This window comes from Furipterus horrens, unplaced genomic scaffold (genome assembly GCF_987537825.1).
Source record: "Furipterus horrens unplaced genomic scaffold, mFurHor1.1.pri manual_scaffold_6, whole genome shotgun sequence".
NCBI lineage: Eukaryota > Metazoa > Chordata > Mammalia > Chiroptera > Furipteridae > Furipterus > Furipterus horrens.
The window spans coordinates 98217701-98235152 of record NW_028327176.1 but is presented as its reverse complement, the minus strand read 5'-3'; the positions used below and the strand labels follow the sequence as shown (position 1 = coordinate 98235152).

General features: G+C 36.8%; 1 protein-coding gene across 5 annotated transcripts in view; it reads left to right on the top strand.

Moving 5' to 3' along the window:
- Window positions 1-17452, top strand: part of SUPT3H (SPT3 homolog, SAGA and STAGA complex component) — a 502007-nt gene that overhangs the window by 262652 nt on the left and 221903 nt on the right. The window lies entirely within an intron of this gene.

The following is a 17452-nucleotide window of genomic DNA, read 5'->3' as shown; positions in this document are numbered from 1 at the left end:
TGAATTCAAAATGATACAACAATCAAGCCCTGGCTGGTGTGGCTCGGTGGATTGAGTACTGGCCTGTGAACCAAAGGGTCACCAGTTCAATTTTCAGTCGGCACATGCCTGGGTTGTAGGCCAGGTCCCCAGCTGGGAGCTTGCAAAGGCAATCTGGTGTTCTCTCCTTCTCCTTCTCCCTCCCTTCCCCTCTCTCTAAAAATAAATAAATAAATAATATATTTTTAAAGATGATACAACAAATCTACCATGACAGCTCTCAGTGTTTATCTGTGTGAAAAACTGATAGAAGTACTGAGTTAGTACTAATACAGCACAGGGAATATAGTCGATCATATTGTAATAACTTTGTGTGGTGCTAGATTGTTACTATACTTAACTGGGGTGATCACTTCATTACTGTACCAATTTGACATTTTCTCACTTAGTAATCAATGTTCTAAATGACTTCTGGTTACTGTTGCAAAAACCACAAGACCTTGTGAACCATCAGTTGGGAAATGCTAGTTAAGTGGAAGGTTTTTAGAAACAAACATCCCTGGGTTTGCATCTTGGCTTCCTTACTTGCTAGTTATATAACTTTAAGCATATTTCTTAATCTCTATGAGTCTTAGTTTACTCATCTGTAGGAATTCACCTACCTCATAGGCATTATATAAATGAACGTATATAGATGACCTAACACCATCTACACTGTCTTTGAATGAAAACATAATTTAATTAATGATGGCCCAAAATTTTAATCATGAATATATGAGCAACACTGTCAAAGGCAAAGGCATTAGAAATAGTTTAAAAGAGTCATAGCTCTCTGTATCTGAGTTGTTTCTGTTTTGTTTATTTATTTTGTTTTTAGAACCCACATATAAGTGAAATCATATGGTACTTGTCTTTCTCTGACTTCTTTATGTTTGCCAGATGGACGGGGTAGTTGGGGGGAGGGGTGAGAAAGGTGAGAGGGATTAAGAAGTACAAACTGGCAGTTATAAAAGTAGTCATGGGGATGTAAAATACAGCACAGGGAATATAGTCGATCATATTGTAATAACTATGTATGGTGCTAGATGGTTACTGTACTTACTGGGATGATCACTTCATTATGTATATGAATGTCTAATCACTATGTTTGTACACCTGAAATTAATTAATATTGTATGTCAACTCTAATTGAAAGTAAATAAAAAAATAATGCATAAAGGCAGAAAATGAAATCCCTAAAAAAAGTCTTACTGTATGTATTTCTGAGGCCACTTTTCTGCTTTTGAATATCACACCATTATCTCTATTTCTCCTAGTTGTATTAATACTCTCATTTCTGATATGATTAGAGCTCTTAAAATTCTTAGATATCTATTATTATTATATGTGAATTTCCCTGTTCCCTCCTTGTCTGTTCCCATCTGACTTTACGTCTCTGAGAAGAAACCTGTAGACACAGCAGTCTTAATTGCGTCCCTTAATTTCTTTCAATCCTTGATTTTGAAAGCTTTTCCATAAACTTCATGCTTTCTCATTTAATAACTATAATTTGACTATAACTTAACTATCAGTGATATGAGCACACTGTTGACTAAAATTCAAGTGCAAAGAGATCCACCAGGTGTCATGGAGGCATCCCTGCTCCCGCCACTGGCACCAGCTTGACCTCGTCATCACCAGAAGAACGGATATTGGCAGCAACCTCCTCACCCGCAGCTACCACAGTGCAGACTGCGACACAGACCATGCCCTCGTGGTAAGCAAGGTGCGCATAATGCCGAAGAGGTTGCACCACTCCAAGATGAAGGGTCGCCCACGCATCAACACCAGTTGTGCCAGCAACCCAGTTAAGACCCAGCAATTCATCAACAAGATGGAAGATGCAATCGGCGAGGGAATGGCGGCAGACGACATTATCGAATCCAATTGGTCACGTCTCCGCGACGCCATATACAACTCCGCCATTATTGCTTACGGGAAGAAAGAGCGGAAGAACGCTGACTGGTACGAGGCTCACTGGGAAGAAATGGAACCCGTGATGGAGGCTAAGAGGAAGGCCCTACTGGCTTACAAGGTCACGCCCACTCCCAGTACACTTCAAGCTCTACGGGCTGCCAGGAACAAAGTCCAGAAGACCGCCCGCCACTGTACCAACACCTATTGGCTAAACCTGTGCAGAAGCATCCAGGAAGCCGCCGATATAGGCAACGCACGAGGACTGTATGAGGGTATCAAGAAGGCAACAGGCCCAATCCCCTCCAAGATCGCCCCCCTTAAGTCCAAGACAGGTGAGGTCATCACTGACCAGGAACAGCAAATGCGGTGGTGGACCGAGCACTACCTCGAGCTGTACGCGACGAGGAACACCGTAACAGACACTGCTCTTAACGCCATCCCAGACCTACCAGTCATGGAGGAGCTAGACACCCCACCTACTGCGGCAGAGCTCGGCAAAGCCATCGACCGCCTCGCTTGCGGGAAAGCACCAGGAAGCGACGGAATCCCTCCAGAAATCCTAAAGAGCGGGAAACCAGTCCTGCTACAGCCGCTCCACCATCTACTCTGTCTCTGCTGGAAGGAGGGTTACATCCCCCAGGATATGAGAGACGCCAACATTATCACCATGTACAAGAACAAAGGAGACCGCAGTGACTGCAACAACTACCGGGGCATCTCTCTCCTCAGCGTCGTCGGCAAAGTATTCGCCCGGGTCGCTCTTGCCCGCCTGCAGACCCTTGCTTCCCGCGTCTACCCAGAGTCCCAGTGTGGCTTCAGAGCTGGCCGATCAACAGTGGACATGATCTTCTCCCTACGCCAGCTGCAGGAGAAGTGTCACGAGCAGCATAAACCACTCTACCTCGCCTTTATCGACCTCACGAAGGCGTTTGATCTGGTCAGTCAAAGCGGACTCTTCAGCTTGCTACGGAAGATTGGCTGTCCACCACATCTGCTTGCTGTGGTCATGTCCTTTCATGACAACATGCACAGCACGGTGTCCTACAACGGCGCAACCTCTGAGGCCTTCCCAGTCAGCAGCGGAGTAAAGCAGGGCTGCGTCCTCGCGCCTACGCTGTTCGGAATCTTCTTCTCCATGCTCCTCCAATATGCCTTTAAGGACTGCAACGAGGGTGTCTTCATTCACACCAGATCCGATGGCAAGCTCTACAACCTGGCCCGTCTACGAGCCAAGACCAAAGTCAAAGAGGTGCTCATCCGTGAGATGCTCTTCGCCGACGACGCAGCCTTGACATCACACTCCGAAGAGGGACTCCAGCAGCTAGTCACTTGCCTTTCCCACGCACGCAAGGAGTTCGGACTAGCCATCAGCCTGACGAAGACGAACGTTATGGCTCAAGGCACGGGGACTCCCCCATGCATCACCATCGACGGATACACCCTGGAGGCTGTCAACGACTTCACTTACCTCGGGTCCACCATCTCAAGCTCTCTGTCAGTTGACTTGGAGGTCAACCGGAGAATCGCCAGGGCAGCCACAGTTATGGCCAAACTGAACCGGCGAGTGTGGAACAATTCCAGCCTCACTGAGAAAACCAGACTGCGCATCTACCAAGCCTGCGTACTCAGCACTCTCCTCTATGGCAGCGAGACGTGGACCACCTACGCAAGGCACGAAAGGAAACTCAACAGCTTCCACATGAGGTGCCTGCGACGCATCCTGCATGTCGCCTGGCAGGATAAGGTCCCCAACACCGAGGTGCTGAAGCGAGCCAACATGAGCAGTTTGCATGCAGTTCTTAGTGAGAGACGCCTCAGGTGGCTCGGCCATGTCAAAAGAATGGATGCAGGCCGTATTCCCAAAGACCTCCTCTACGGCGAGCTAGCAGAAGGCCAGAGGATGACAGGGCGCCCAAAACTGCGGTTCAAAGACATCTACAAAAAGGACATGACACAATGCTCCATCAATCTCAACACATGGGAAGTTCAAGCAGACGACAGCCTAGCCTGGAGGCTCGCGGTCAGGCAAGGTACGTCACGCGCGGAGGCTGCGCGCAACGAGGAGGCGGCCCAGAAAAGATCGAGGCGGAAGCAGCGTCAACAGCAGCAACAACAGCCATCTGCCTTCACCTGTAACAAGTGCGGCAGGGATTGTCACTCCCGAGTCGGACTGCACAGCCATTCTCGGCGGTGCAGATAGACTCTCAGGAAGCTACGCCATCGTCTCTCGAGACGGACAGCTGCCGACGATGACTAAAAGCATTTATTTTTCTCCAGCAAATACTTGAGTGTTCTCCTTAATGATTTTTTGGGTTCCATCATTTTGTATTTGAGTGATGATTACTATATTTAGTTTTGTTTGTTTCCCACAAATGAATGACTCTGAAAATATATGTATGAAAAAGTTTCCCAACATGCTTGAAAAATATAATACAGGGAATTTGAGAGATGGATCAGAGAAATGGATAAATGGGTAGGTGAGAGAAGGTTCAGTAAAAACAAGAGAGTTCAAGCCCCCCCAAATGAACACTGTACTGAAAATGAGTGTAAATTTATTATTATTATTACTGGGCCTAAATTAGGTATTTCTTATCAATGTACTTTATAAAATATGAGGCAATATTTTAATATTACCTTTTTCTTATTATTTTAATTGTTAATGATGATTATCTTTTTTAAAATCTCTAGCTACCAGAATTTTGGGAGAGTCAATTATCTTTCCCGAGTTGATGTGTTCTTCTTCTTCTTTTTTTTTTTTTGTGTGTGTGTGTGTGTGTGTGAACTGACCCTTTAAGCATTTTAACTTCTAATACCTTGAAATGTATGAAGAAGACTTCTGTTTAGGGGAAAATTTTAAATTCAGTGTCCTTTATTAATCATTCATCATTATTATTTTGAAAATATGTTCTTTTCCATCAGCTAGAATCATGCAACATAATACTTTCAGACTTATACCTGCATTTAACAGCATGTTTCAAAATATGTATTCTTAAAAATAAATGTTTTGTGTGTGCATTATGTAGTTGAAGTTACAAAAGACTTGTAACTTCTAATAATCAGCTTAATCTGATTTTAAACTTTTGATGGTTTTGGAACTGGAATTTTTGTTTGAAAGAAAGATCGTCTTGTTAACTGAATTATGCGATTATAAGTAAATGTGGTCACAGCTGCTTTTGATTTCATTGTTATACACCTGATTGGAAAGTTTTTAAATATATTTTTCCATTTCTTACACTGACACCTAGTGTTCACTATTCCTGATATCTTAAATATTGAATTTAATTACTAATAGTTATGAAACTTGAATTACATTAAACATTTTTTTTAACATTGCACCTGTTAACAGATAAATAACTCCTATTTTCAACACTAGTTTGACTCAGTTTTTATAGCTACATGGATGACACCACTATTAGTCAATTGCTGAGACTGTTTTGCATACAGCAGAACTAAAGAAGCATAGAATTTTAGAAGTAGAAGGAACTTGAGCGAGTTTTTAAAACTATGATTCTTCAGTCCTCAATGTTTTGTCATGTCAGATTCTTCAAGGCACAAGTCCAAATGGACGATTTTGTTTGTATGAGCCTGGTGGTTCCTGGGTGATAGAGGTAACAAATCACATTCATGTAAGCACTGAGAGTTTGGAATTATTACTTGCCTGGGACTAAAGCAAGATTAAGTTGTTTATAATTTTTGAAATGGTTGACCTTGTGATGTTGTTACATGTTTACTGTTTTGTTGTGAATTCCTAAAGGTGATTTAAGTGGTTCAGTTCTTCTAGTAATAACATTAGGATCAGATTATCCACACTTAAGTGAAAGTGTACCTATAAGTTTGAAAAAATTTATTTATGCAGTAAGCTATTGTTGAATCAAAAATCCAAGTGGTCATTGCACACAATGAAATTATTTCATTTTTGATACCTTTAATTACAGTGGAAAATTATTTTATCAGTAAAGATGAAATTTTTTTAAATAATTTTTATTTAAGTATAGTTGGTATACAATATTATATCAGTTCCAGGTGTACAGTATATTGACTCAACAATTATTTTTAACTAAGATTGAACATTTAAGTATTTACAAAGTCAGTGACAAAGACTAAATTTCAAGTCATTTCTATTAGAATTGCTGTAAACTTCAGAATATTTGAATATTCAAGGGTATCATTCAGTAGAGAATGATTTTCTCATACCTAAAAATCAAACATTTTAAATATAGCAAATATATCATAGTTGAATTATATTTGTTTTTAATACAACTTATGATGATTTTAGTTGATCTAAAAACTCCAAAGGGGGAAATATCTCATAAACTATTGTTTTATAATTCATGTAGTATCTTTTCCCAAGATAATAAAAAAAAAAATCATCATCCTTTCTTTAATCCATTTAGTATTTATAATATGTTATTTGATAGACATTGTTTTAGATGCAGGAGATAAGTTTCTAATGAGGTCTTACTGTTTTCATTAACAGAAAAGATAAGAGTGGAGAAATGTAGAAAGGTAGAAAGAATTTTGATTATCATTTCATTTTTAATTATTCTAGTTTCTCACATGATATTTATTTATTTATTTTTGGATTTTAGTATATAACTGAGTTATTGTTTTCAGGATTTTCAAATTCACCCACAAATCAACCAAGTTCCTAGAAAAGAGGTGCTCAATCTCTTTAATTATACTCTAGCACACGTGACATAAAAAGGTCTGAAAGGAACTCGTCAGATAAAACAAAAATGAATAATTATGTAGGTCACAATTGTGGGGTACATAGTTTTCTTTGCCTTAAATGGGTTGAAATTTATAATTCAGAATATCAGTATGTACTTACGTTGAGTTAAAATTGGAGCAGTGCTAATAATTACATAAAAACTGTGATTCTGTCTTTATGGGTACTTCAGAATATTTAGTCAGATATTTAAGTCTGCCTGTTATAAGACAGGACAGAGTAAAATTTCAAGTAATTTATTTTCCCAGGCACTTAATGAAAGGGCAAAGATGTTACACTCTTTTTTATTTACCAGTTCATTGGCTTTTATTTTATTCAAACTGCTTATTTTATTTAAAAACCCAAATGAATTTAAAGAAGGCATCACACTTACATATAACTGAGTGGAAGTTCACCTGATTTTTTTTCTTTGTTCCAGGTGTAAAAATTGGCCGAAAATGTTGGGGCAGGCAGTTATTTTAGAATAGTTTCTGGCTTACTGTTTCATACGTCCCAAGAGTGAAATATTTTGCAGCTACTGAAATTTTATATTGTTAGTCTTAATATAGAATCCTCTTAAAAATAGTATATAATTGTGTGGATTCTGATATAAATAATATCCTGTCTCCTCAATTATATTAGATGTATACATGGTAGAGTTAGATTATCTGGGATTATTAGTTACACAGGGGCCCCATCATTCATTCATTCATTCATCAAAGGTTTATTGATAAATAGTCCAATCATTGTTTTAGGCATTGGGGATATATAATGGTAACATGAAATCCTTGCCCTCATGGAGCTTATATTTTTGTGTTCAAGAACAATAAATAAATTAGAATAGATAGTTACCTGCTATGAAAAAAATAATGCAGGATAAGGAAAGAGAGAAATAAAGTTAGATTACTTCAGAGGATATTACATTTGAGCAAAAAAATAAGCCATGCATATTTCTAGGGGAGGAGCAGACTAGGGGTACAGGAAACGTAAAGGCCCCTGAGACTGTCATGCACTTCAGAAACAGTGAGAAATGTCAGTGTGTTGGGATTGGAGTAAGTAAGTGATGGATCCAGTGGTAGGAGATGGGAGTGGAAAAGGTAGACGGGGCCAGATTAGCTGGGCATCGTGTGTCTCCTTGTGTTACTTTCACTGTTTGACTTTGTACAGGACAGATGTTTTTAAAACGTTTGATTTACATTGAAAGATAAATCATGTTAAGTAGTTGAGTTTCAGTCCAAGTCTGATAGGAAACCACTCAAGTTTTTAAATAAGGGAGTGATTTGTGCTTTGATTTAAGTTTTGTTTTGTTTTTTATTTTTCTTTATTAGAATTTTTTTGACTTTCAAGCAAAAGCACATCAGCTTCAATGTTATCTCTGTCAAAATGAAATAGATTCACTATTTCTTTTTTTCACGATGCCAATAATTTCTAAAGATACATTACAGTATTTTCAACCACATGTACATGGTTGTGTAACATCTTCAGAACCCTCTGTATGATTTAAGGTTTTTAAAAGATCACTCCAACTACTTTGTGGTGATTAGGCTGTGGGAGTTTCAGAGTGGAAGCAGGAAAACTAGTTAAAAGGCTTCTGTAGTGCTTTGTGGCAGCTCCCACTGCAATGGTGGTGGAGGAGACATGTGGCCAGTCTGATTTAAAGGTGGCACCACAGGACTTTCTGACAAAGTGGATATAAATTTGAAGGTATGGAAGAAATCTTGGAGGAGCTAGATGAATAATGCTTTGCAGCAAAAATTTAGCATTTTTTATTAATTGAGTTGAAGTTGAAAAACCTATAAGACATCTAAGTGGAGAAGTTGAGTATGCATTATAATGTATGACGTGAGTTCATAAGGGGGGTTGTGATAAGGATAAAAATTTTGGAGTCATTGGCAAATCAATGGGATGTAAAGTCATAAGATACAGTATGAGATCACTTGGGAGGAGAAGGGAAGACAGAAGACTGGAGGTATTCCAACATTCACAGACTGAAGAAAACAAGACACAGTCAAGGAGGTGGGTGACGCGAGGAGTGTGTAGTGTCCTGGTAGACAAATGGAGAGGGTGTTTCAGATCCTGTTGAGAGATTGAGTAAAAATAAGGATTCAATTAATAAGATTCGGCAAGAGTAATTCAATTTCAGTGGTGGGGACAAAAGTCTTTCAGAATTACTAACCAGTTCTCTTGGAGATGAGAAAATGAAAGCAGAAATGAGAGTCCATCTTTTAAGTAATTTTTGTTCTAACGGTAGTGTGAATACATGTTGTTACTGCTCAGGAAAACCTGGTTTATGCCCATCATCCCAGCATAGTTATTATCAGCACACCTTTTACTGTCAAAGATCAGAGAGGAGATGTGGTATCATAGGAGGAATTTACTGAACCTAGTAAGTGGTATTATAATGAATCTAGTAATGTAATTGTTGTGCTGTAAACTTTAAATGACAGGAATGTGGAGAATTCTGAAAGAACAAAACAACTGTACCCCAGTTGATATACTTTTGTTGTATATTTACTATTTTTGAACATGATTTACACATGTACTCTTTTGCATGTGTATTTTAACTACAGATTATCTAGGAAATGTATAGGTTAATGAAGATCATACTTATTTTTTTCTTGTTTAGTAAACTTCTTTGGTGAAACATGAACACAGAGAAGTACATAAGTCATTTGCAGCTTGATGAATTTTCCCAAAGTGAGTGCACCCATGTAACCAGTAAACAGTGCATGACCAGCACACAGGAGCTCCCTCATGCCTCCTTCTGGGTACTAATAGCCTTTCCATGGATAATCACATCTATAACTTTTTATTGTTGTTGTTTACTTTTTAACTTAATTATAGACTCACAAAATGTTGCTAAAGAGTACAGAGAATTCCCATGATTCCTTCATCCAGCTTCTCCCATGATAACATCTTACACAACTAGAATACATTGTCAACCTAGGAAATTGACATTAGTACAATACTGTTAACTAGGATTTGTCCAGTTTTTACATACACATTTTATCATGTTGGAGATTTACATAACCACCTCCACAGTCAAGACACAGAAACCCCCTCAGGTTATTCCTTAATATTTGCATAGCTCCTCCCTATTCACCCTTCTTCCCTGTATCCTGGCAACCACTAATATTCTTCATTTCTGTGATTTTTGAAATGGAATCATGTAGTATGTAACCTTTTGAGATTGCCTTGATAAATTCAGTATAAAGATCTTGAGATCCATGCAAGTTGTTTCAGGTATCAATAGAGTGGGGCTTTTTTTTTCCATATTACTAGTATCCTTTTCATGGATGGACTACACTTTGTTTATTCATTCATCTGTTGGAGGACATTTGAATTGTTTCCACTTTTGAGCTATTCCAAATAAAGCTGCTATGAACTTTTTGCAAGTAAGTCTTTGTGTGGACATAGTTTTCACTTCTTGATAGTAAATGCCATAGACTGATGGCTGCTGGGTTGTATGGGAAGTGCATTTTAGATTCTAGAGTTAAAGATTCTTCTGAAAATTTTCAAAGAAACTGCCAAACTGTTTCCCAAAGTGGCTTCCATTAGCAATGTATGAAAGATCCAGTTTTTCCATATCCTCACCAGCATTTGATATTGGGAGTATTTTTTTTAGTCATTATTATCAGTGTTTAGTAGTACCTCTCTATAGTTTTAGGATTAAAATGCTTCCTAAATAGCTAATGATGTTAAAACTATTTTTGTTCTTTATTTACCATAGGTGTGTTCTCTTTGATAAACTGTTCAAGTCCTTTGCCCATTTTTAATTGGAATGTTTGTTTTCTTACTACCGAGCTTAGAGAATTCTTTATTTGTTCTAGATACATGTTCTTTGTTGGACATATAATCTACAAGTATTTTATCCCAGTATGTGTCTTATATTTTTGTTCTCTGAACAGAATATTATGACTTCTACCACCATAAATATGATCTTGCTCATGTTTCAACTTTATATAAATGAAGTCATACAGTGTATATTTTTCTGAGTATAGCTTTATTTACTCAACATCATGTTTGTGAGAATCACCATGTTTTTATGTGCAAAAGTGATTTATTTCATTTTATAAATTTGCCACAGTTTATTTACCCATTTCATATACATTTGGGTTATTCCAATTTAGAGCTATTATTAATGTTCCCAGGAATATTCTTTCACAGTTATTTTGATGAACATGAGCACATATTTTGGGGGATATACTTAAGGGAAGTGTATATATAATATGCAAAATTTCAACTTTAATAAGTATTGACAAATAGTTTTCCAGAGTGGTTACGTCAGTTTATACTCCTGTCAGTAGTGTGTGAGACTTGCATTTATTCCACATCCTTGCTATCACTTGGTACTGGCTTTCTTTTATATTTCAGTGGTTCTGGTGGGTATGTCTATTCCAATATGTTTGTGTGTGTGTGGTAAAATATACACAACATAAAATTTACCTTCTTAACCTTTTTAAGTGTACAATTCACTGAATTAATGTTATTTAACTCTATATTAGCATTTTTAACTCAGTAGAATTTGCTTTTCTAATACTCTTTTAACATAAATTATGTTAGTATTATACAAAATGATTAAGCTATTTTATTTTACAATTTAGACATTCTCATAAAGCAAAACAAAACCTGATTTTAAGCCATTCATTTGACTTAAGTGTTTCAAGGTCTACTGAATGTCTTATATTAGACATCAGGGGTACAATGATAGCTTAAACCTTCCTCTAATAGAGTCTAATTTGTATTATTGTTATTGTAATAATGTATTTAATTTATGTAATAACAGACACTTATGCTGAAAAGTGGGCCATTGTATTAGACTACATATATCTATTATGCAAATTATTCCTTCTGAACCTTGACTTTTAATATTTAGTAAGAACATGTGATAACTATAGAGAGACAGCATACTTGTTTCACTTATTTGTAAAAGACCTTTGAGATATTAATAATTCTTTAAGTGTAAATACTACTGAATAAATTGCTATGGAATATTTTCTCAAGATTTTGTTTAAATTTGACTTAAAATTTGCTTAAATGAATTAAACCTTCAAGAGCATGGAACTTAAACTGCAGTACTAAATATAATATTTAGGACAGCTTGAGATGTTGGTCATTTTAATAATTATGCTGTTAAACAGGTAATTTCACTATAGTTAAATTTTTTAATGCAAGTATGAAATCAAGGTTATATCTTTTTATAGTCCCATGAATATTGGATATAATGGGCTCAGAGGCATTTGGAAGTATTAGCTGTCTACATGCACTCAGACCTGATGTCTCATTTGTCAAAATAACAACTCTACCAAAATAGAATTTGTAGTTTATTTAGGGAATTGACAATTACTTATAGGAAAGAAACTTTTTATATCAACTATGAGAATGGATGAAACAGAAATGTTCATGTCTTTCCAAATACCATATGATTTCACTTGTATGTAGAATCTAATGAACAAACTGAACTAACAAGCAAAACAGAGACTCATAGATGGAGAGCAGATGACAGCTGGGGGTGGGGGAGGTTAGGGCGGAGGGACTAAGCAAAAAGGAATAAGGACTCATGGGCATGGACAACAGTGTGGTGATTGCTGGGAGGACGGAGGTATAAGGGGACTAAATGGTAATGGAAAAATATACAATAAAGATTCAATCAAAGAAAAATGTTCATGTCTTTCACATACATGTATTCATATGTAGCACACTTTGTGATTTTCTTTATGAAGCCACATCAAACTCCTCCAGGGTTAACAACGAACAATGGATTTCAGAGGTCCAGAATTACTGCTTTTGACATATCTCTTGAGCCTCTTTAACTAGAGAAACTTTTTTTTGCCAATGTTGGAGGATTTAGACTTGATATTACAACGTGAGGGGGCAATTTACCTTATGACATATGTTATAAATAACTTCTCTAGCCTTATATTGAACAAGATCCTAGATTTCTTCAACCTATAATAGTCTATGACTTGGTTTCTTTCCTCATGTGCTCAAAACACATATTTCTTACCTTAGAGATAATTATAAGCTTTATCTTTTTTTTAATACCAAATGTTAACAGTTTTATCTTTTTTAGTGGTATTATGGATTCTTTCTTTCCTATCTATTTATTTGCTTGATTTTTAACTTTTTAAATTTTTTATTTTTTAAGTATATTTTATTGATTATGTTGTTATAGTAGTCCCAATTATTTTCCCTTTGCTCCCCTCTACCCAGTACCTCCCCTTCTCTCCAGCAATCCTACCTCCCTTAGTTCATGTCCATGGGTCGAGCATATAAGTTTTTTGGCTTCACCCTTTCCTATATTGTTCTTAACTTCCCCCTGTCTATTCTGTACCTGCCAATTAGGCTTCTTAGTTCCTGCACCATTTCCCCATTTCTCCCCTTTCCCCCTCCCAGCTGATAATCCTCCAAATGATCCCCTACCTATGATATTGTTCCCATTCTAGTTTGCTTAGTTGGATTTTTTTTTTAATTCAGTTGTTGATAGTTGTGTTTGTTGTCATCTTAATGTCTATAATTTTGATCTTTTTCTTAAGCAACTCCCTTTGACATTTCATATCATAATAGCTTGGTGATGATGAACTCCTTTAGCTTTACCTTGTCTCGGAAGCACTTTATCTGCCCTTCCATTCTAAATGATAGCTTTGCTGGATAGAGTAATCTTGGTTGTAAGTCCTTGCTTTTCATCACCTTGAATACTTCTTGCCAGTCCCTTCTTGCCTGCAAAGTTTCTTTTGAAAAATCAGCTCATAGTCTTATAGGCACCCCTTTGTAGGTAATTCTCTGCTTCTCTCTTGCTTTTAAGGTTCTGTCTTTATCTTTAACCTTTGACATTTTAATTATGATGTGTCTTGGTGTAGTCCTCCTTGGGTCTAACTTGTTTGGGACTATCTGTGCTTCCTGGACTTGTATGTCTATTTCCTTCACCAAATTTTGGGAATTTTCCTTCATTATTTTCTCACATAAGCTTTCAATTTCTTGCTCTTCCTCTTCTCCTTCTGGTACCCCTATAGTTTGGATGTTTGCATGTTTAAAGTTGTCCCAGAGGTTCCTAAACCTCTCCTCATTTTTTTCAATTCTTGTTTCCTCATTCTGTACTGGTTGACTGTTTTTTTCTTTCTTATATTTTCAAACCATTGATCTGAACCCCAGTTTTCTTCCCTTCATTATTGGTTTTGTGTGGATTTTCCTTCATTTCATTTATAATATCATAGCCTTCACGTCTTTCCTTATGCATTTGCCATACTGAAGCATATCTGCCAAGCCTGTGAGCATCTTTATCACCAGTGTTTTGAGCTCTATGTCTGTTACATTGGCTATCTCCTCGTCACTTAGTTCTCCCATTGCAACCTTGATCTGTTCCCTCTTTTGGGCCATACTTCTCTGTCTCCTCATCTTGACAGGCTCCTAAGTTTTTTTACCTCTGTGTCTTAGGTAGAGCTGTTGCACCTGTTACGTTATAAGGGGCAGAGCCTTAGGTATTTGTCAGTACAGGGTGACCTGTTTCACCACATTGTGGCGCTGTATGTGGGCACAGGTTCTAAGAGGGAACAATGCCGCTTACTCAGCACTTGCCCCTTTTCCAGGAAATTCTCCCACTTTGTGTGAGAGCGCCTCTCTAGCTGTTGCCCTGGCTGTCGTCCCCAGAGTGAGTAGGTCTGCGGATGTTCTAGGACCGTGGGGCCCTTTAAACAAGCACACTCTGTTGAGAGACCAGCAGTTCCTTCCTCCACCCCAACCGCCACTGGTTTGCACAGTCAGAAGCAATAAGGTTTTATTTTCCCCAGCGCTGGGACCATGAGCTACGCGGTCTTGTCTGGTGCTGGGAGCGCTCCCCAGGTGTCCCTTCTGACTTTTCAAAACATGTGACTGTGCTTTCCGCTGGTCTGCTGCTGCCACCGCTCCTACCACCACCACATTGCGTCCTCTCTGCCCCAGCTTCACCCCTCCTACCTGTCTGGATGAGTATTTCTTCTTTATATCTTTGTTTGTTGGACTTTCATGCAGTTCGATTTTCTGAAACTTCTGGTTGTCTCTAGTTTTGAGGTACTTGTATTCCTTCTTAGTTGTGGAGGGAGATGCAGCGTGTCTGTCTAGGCCTCCATCTTGGCCGGAAGTCTCAACTTTATCTTTTTTTTAAGTGACCTCTATTTCTACCTAAAGTTTATGTCAAACCAGACATACTTCTTATAAAATCTTGATTGAAGTGTAAAAAAAACGCAGATTGCCAGAAATTGACAGAACTTAATTCTCTCTCTCTGTCATATATAAAATACTCAATTTATTATTTCACTTTTCTTTAATATCAGTACAATGTCATTTCTAAGAATAGTTTTACAATTAGCCACTGTGTTTATTTTATATCTGAAATTTAATAACAATTCTCATCCTCCAGAAATAAAGCTAATCCAAAATGACAGGCAACTCAGAAATCATTTGTATTAAAATGGAATGTAGTTTTAGACATCAGTGTCAATATGAATGCTCCTGATGTTTTCTGTTTTTTTTTTTGTTTTTTGCTTTTCTTTCTGAAAACAAAGTTGTGAAAGTAAATAATAAGGACTGACCCAGGAAAAGCTAAAAACTGTTTAGTTCTGTACTTCTTCCGGTCTGTAACTTTATCTAGCCAAAGTCAATCATTGGGTCTTTTTTTTACAACTGCATGAGCTAGAACTTAAAATATATATGTTATGGAAAAAATGTTTCCATTAAAACCTTGAAGTCAAAACATTTAAATTTTATAAATACATAATAATCCAGTTTTGAACTTAAGTGTTTAGTGATTTTTCCTCTCTCTCACTGAAGTTATTGAACAGTGTTGTCTCTGTCTTCTGAACTCCTCTGGTACCTGTATTCACTTTGATTTTTATACATGCTCACTGTAATATATGTAAAAGAGGAAGATAATAAAAATCACCTGAATTTGAACTGATACCCATTTTAAGATCATTATTATCAACATTTTGATAACCATCCCTTTATCTTTCTCTGTAGATGATGTGTCCACATGCAAATTTATAATTTTAAAGAAATAAATTGTATGTGCAGCTTGTGGCCACTTTTTATTACTTTCTCAATCCTTCCTACTAAGTACCTACTGTTAACCTTCTATGTAGCTTTCCATCTCCACAAATATATAGAGAAAAGTTATAACTATACTAGCTGCCTTTTGTCATTATTTTGCACAATCGAGATCATATTATATAGTTTTTCTGCTGCTTGCTTTATATACTTAATCTCCTGTCAATCCCTCGTTCTTTTTCATTGTTTTATGACATTCCAAGGCATGGAATTATACCATATTTTATTCAACTGTTACATTATTGATGGACATTCACTTCTATTTTAACTTTTTGCTGCTTCAAACAAATATTGCTGCAGCAATTATTTTCATCACACGTATCTTTTTTGTACCAGATACCCCAGATTGGAATTGCTGAACAAAGTGTGTGTTAATAGATATTACTAGATATTGTACCTCTTCAGAGTTACTCTTAACAGTTTTACTGCATCTGTGTTATTTGCCTTAGGAGTTGTGACCGCCCTGTAATTTGCCTATCTGCTGCCTCAATGCTCCATTGATTTGCATGTTCTTAACTACTGCCTGTGCAGCAAAAAACTTTCCTCACAACTTCAGCCACCGTAATTGGTTGTTCTGAGAATAGCCTATTTATAGCCCTCATCCATTTTTCTAGCAGATGTTTTTTGTATTTTTGTTATCCATTTAATTTATTATGGTTTATTTGGAAAGTGCTTTACCATCTTTGTATTTAGAATGGTGTTTGCTGTAGTTCTTATTAACCATTCTTTATTATATTTAAGTAGTTTTTTATTATTTTGATATAATTTGAGGTTCTGAGAAGCACTCCTGAATTTTATCAATTCTCTAATCATTTTGTTTTAGAGTGATAGATTTTTTGACATTTTCTTGAAATTTTTGAAATTTCGAAGCTGAAATTTTGAAATTAAAATTTTGAAAATTGAAATTTATTGTATTCTTAGAACTACTTGATCAAAGTATGTAATCCTTTCATTGTATTGATGGAGTCTACTTGTTATTCTATTTTATTAGTATTTTTGCAATTTTTTTCTAGTTACTACCTGTATATTAATTTTGAGATTATCCTGATTTCATAAAATAAGCCATATATCCTGAAATAGTTTAATTAAAATTTGAGTAATCTGTTCTTTAAGGCTTAGTTTGAAATAATGTGAAAGCTTTATTGACATTGGGGTCTTTTAAAATGATTGATCCTTTAAAAATTTCTCAGGCTCTTCTAAGGTAATTGGTCTGGTCATGATGTTTACTTTTAAAGTTAAACTTAATAATTTGAGTTTTGCTAGAAAGCTTTTCTTTAGATTTTCAAATTTGTTGCAGTGCCACAATTAATAGTTGCCTGATCAAACATCCATTCCCATCTTTGTCTCCTAGCTGCAGAACTTCTGTTTTTTGCACAATGCGGCCCCAAACAGAAGTCTACATTTCCCAGGCACCCTTGAAGTCAGGTATTACTGTATTACAAATATTTGAGATTTGAGGGAAGCCTGTTTAAAAGGAGCTATCTTAACAATAAAAAATAAAATAATTAATTTATTTATTAATAATTTTTTTTTAAAAAGAATAATATAGGAAAGGGTGAAGCCAGAGAACTTGTATGTATGACCCATGGGCATGGACTGGGGGGTAGAGGGGATTGCTGGGGGAGGGGTGGTGCTGGGCAAAGGGGAGCAAAGGGGGAAAAATTGCAATTAGTGTAACAATATAATCATTAAAATATACTTAAAAAAAAGAAAAGGAGCTATCTTTCC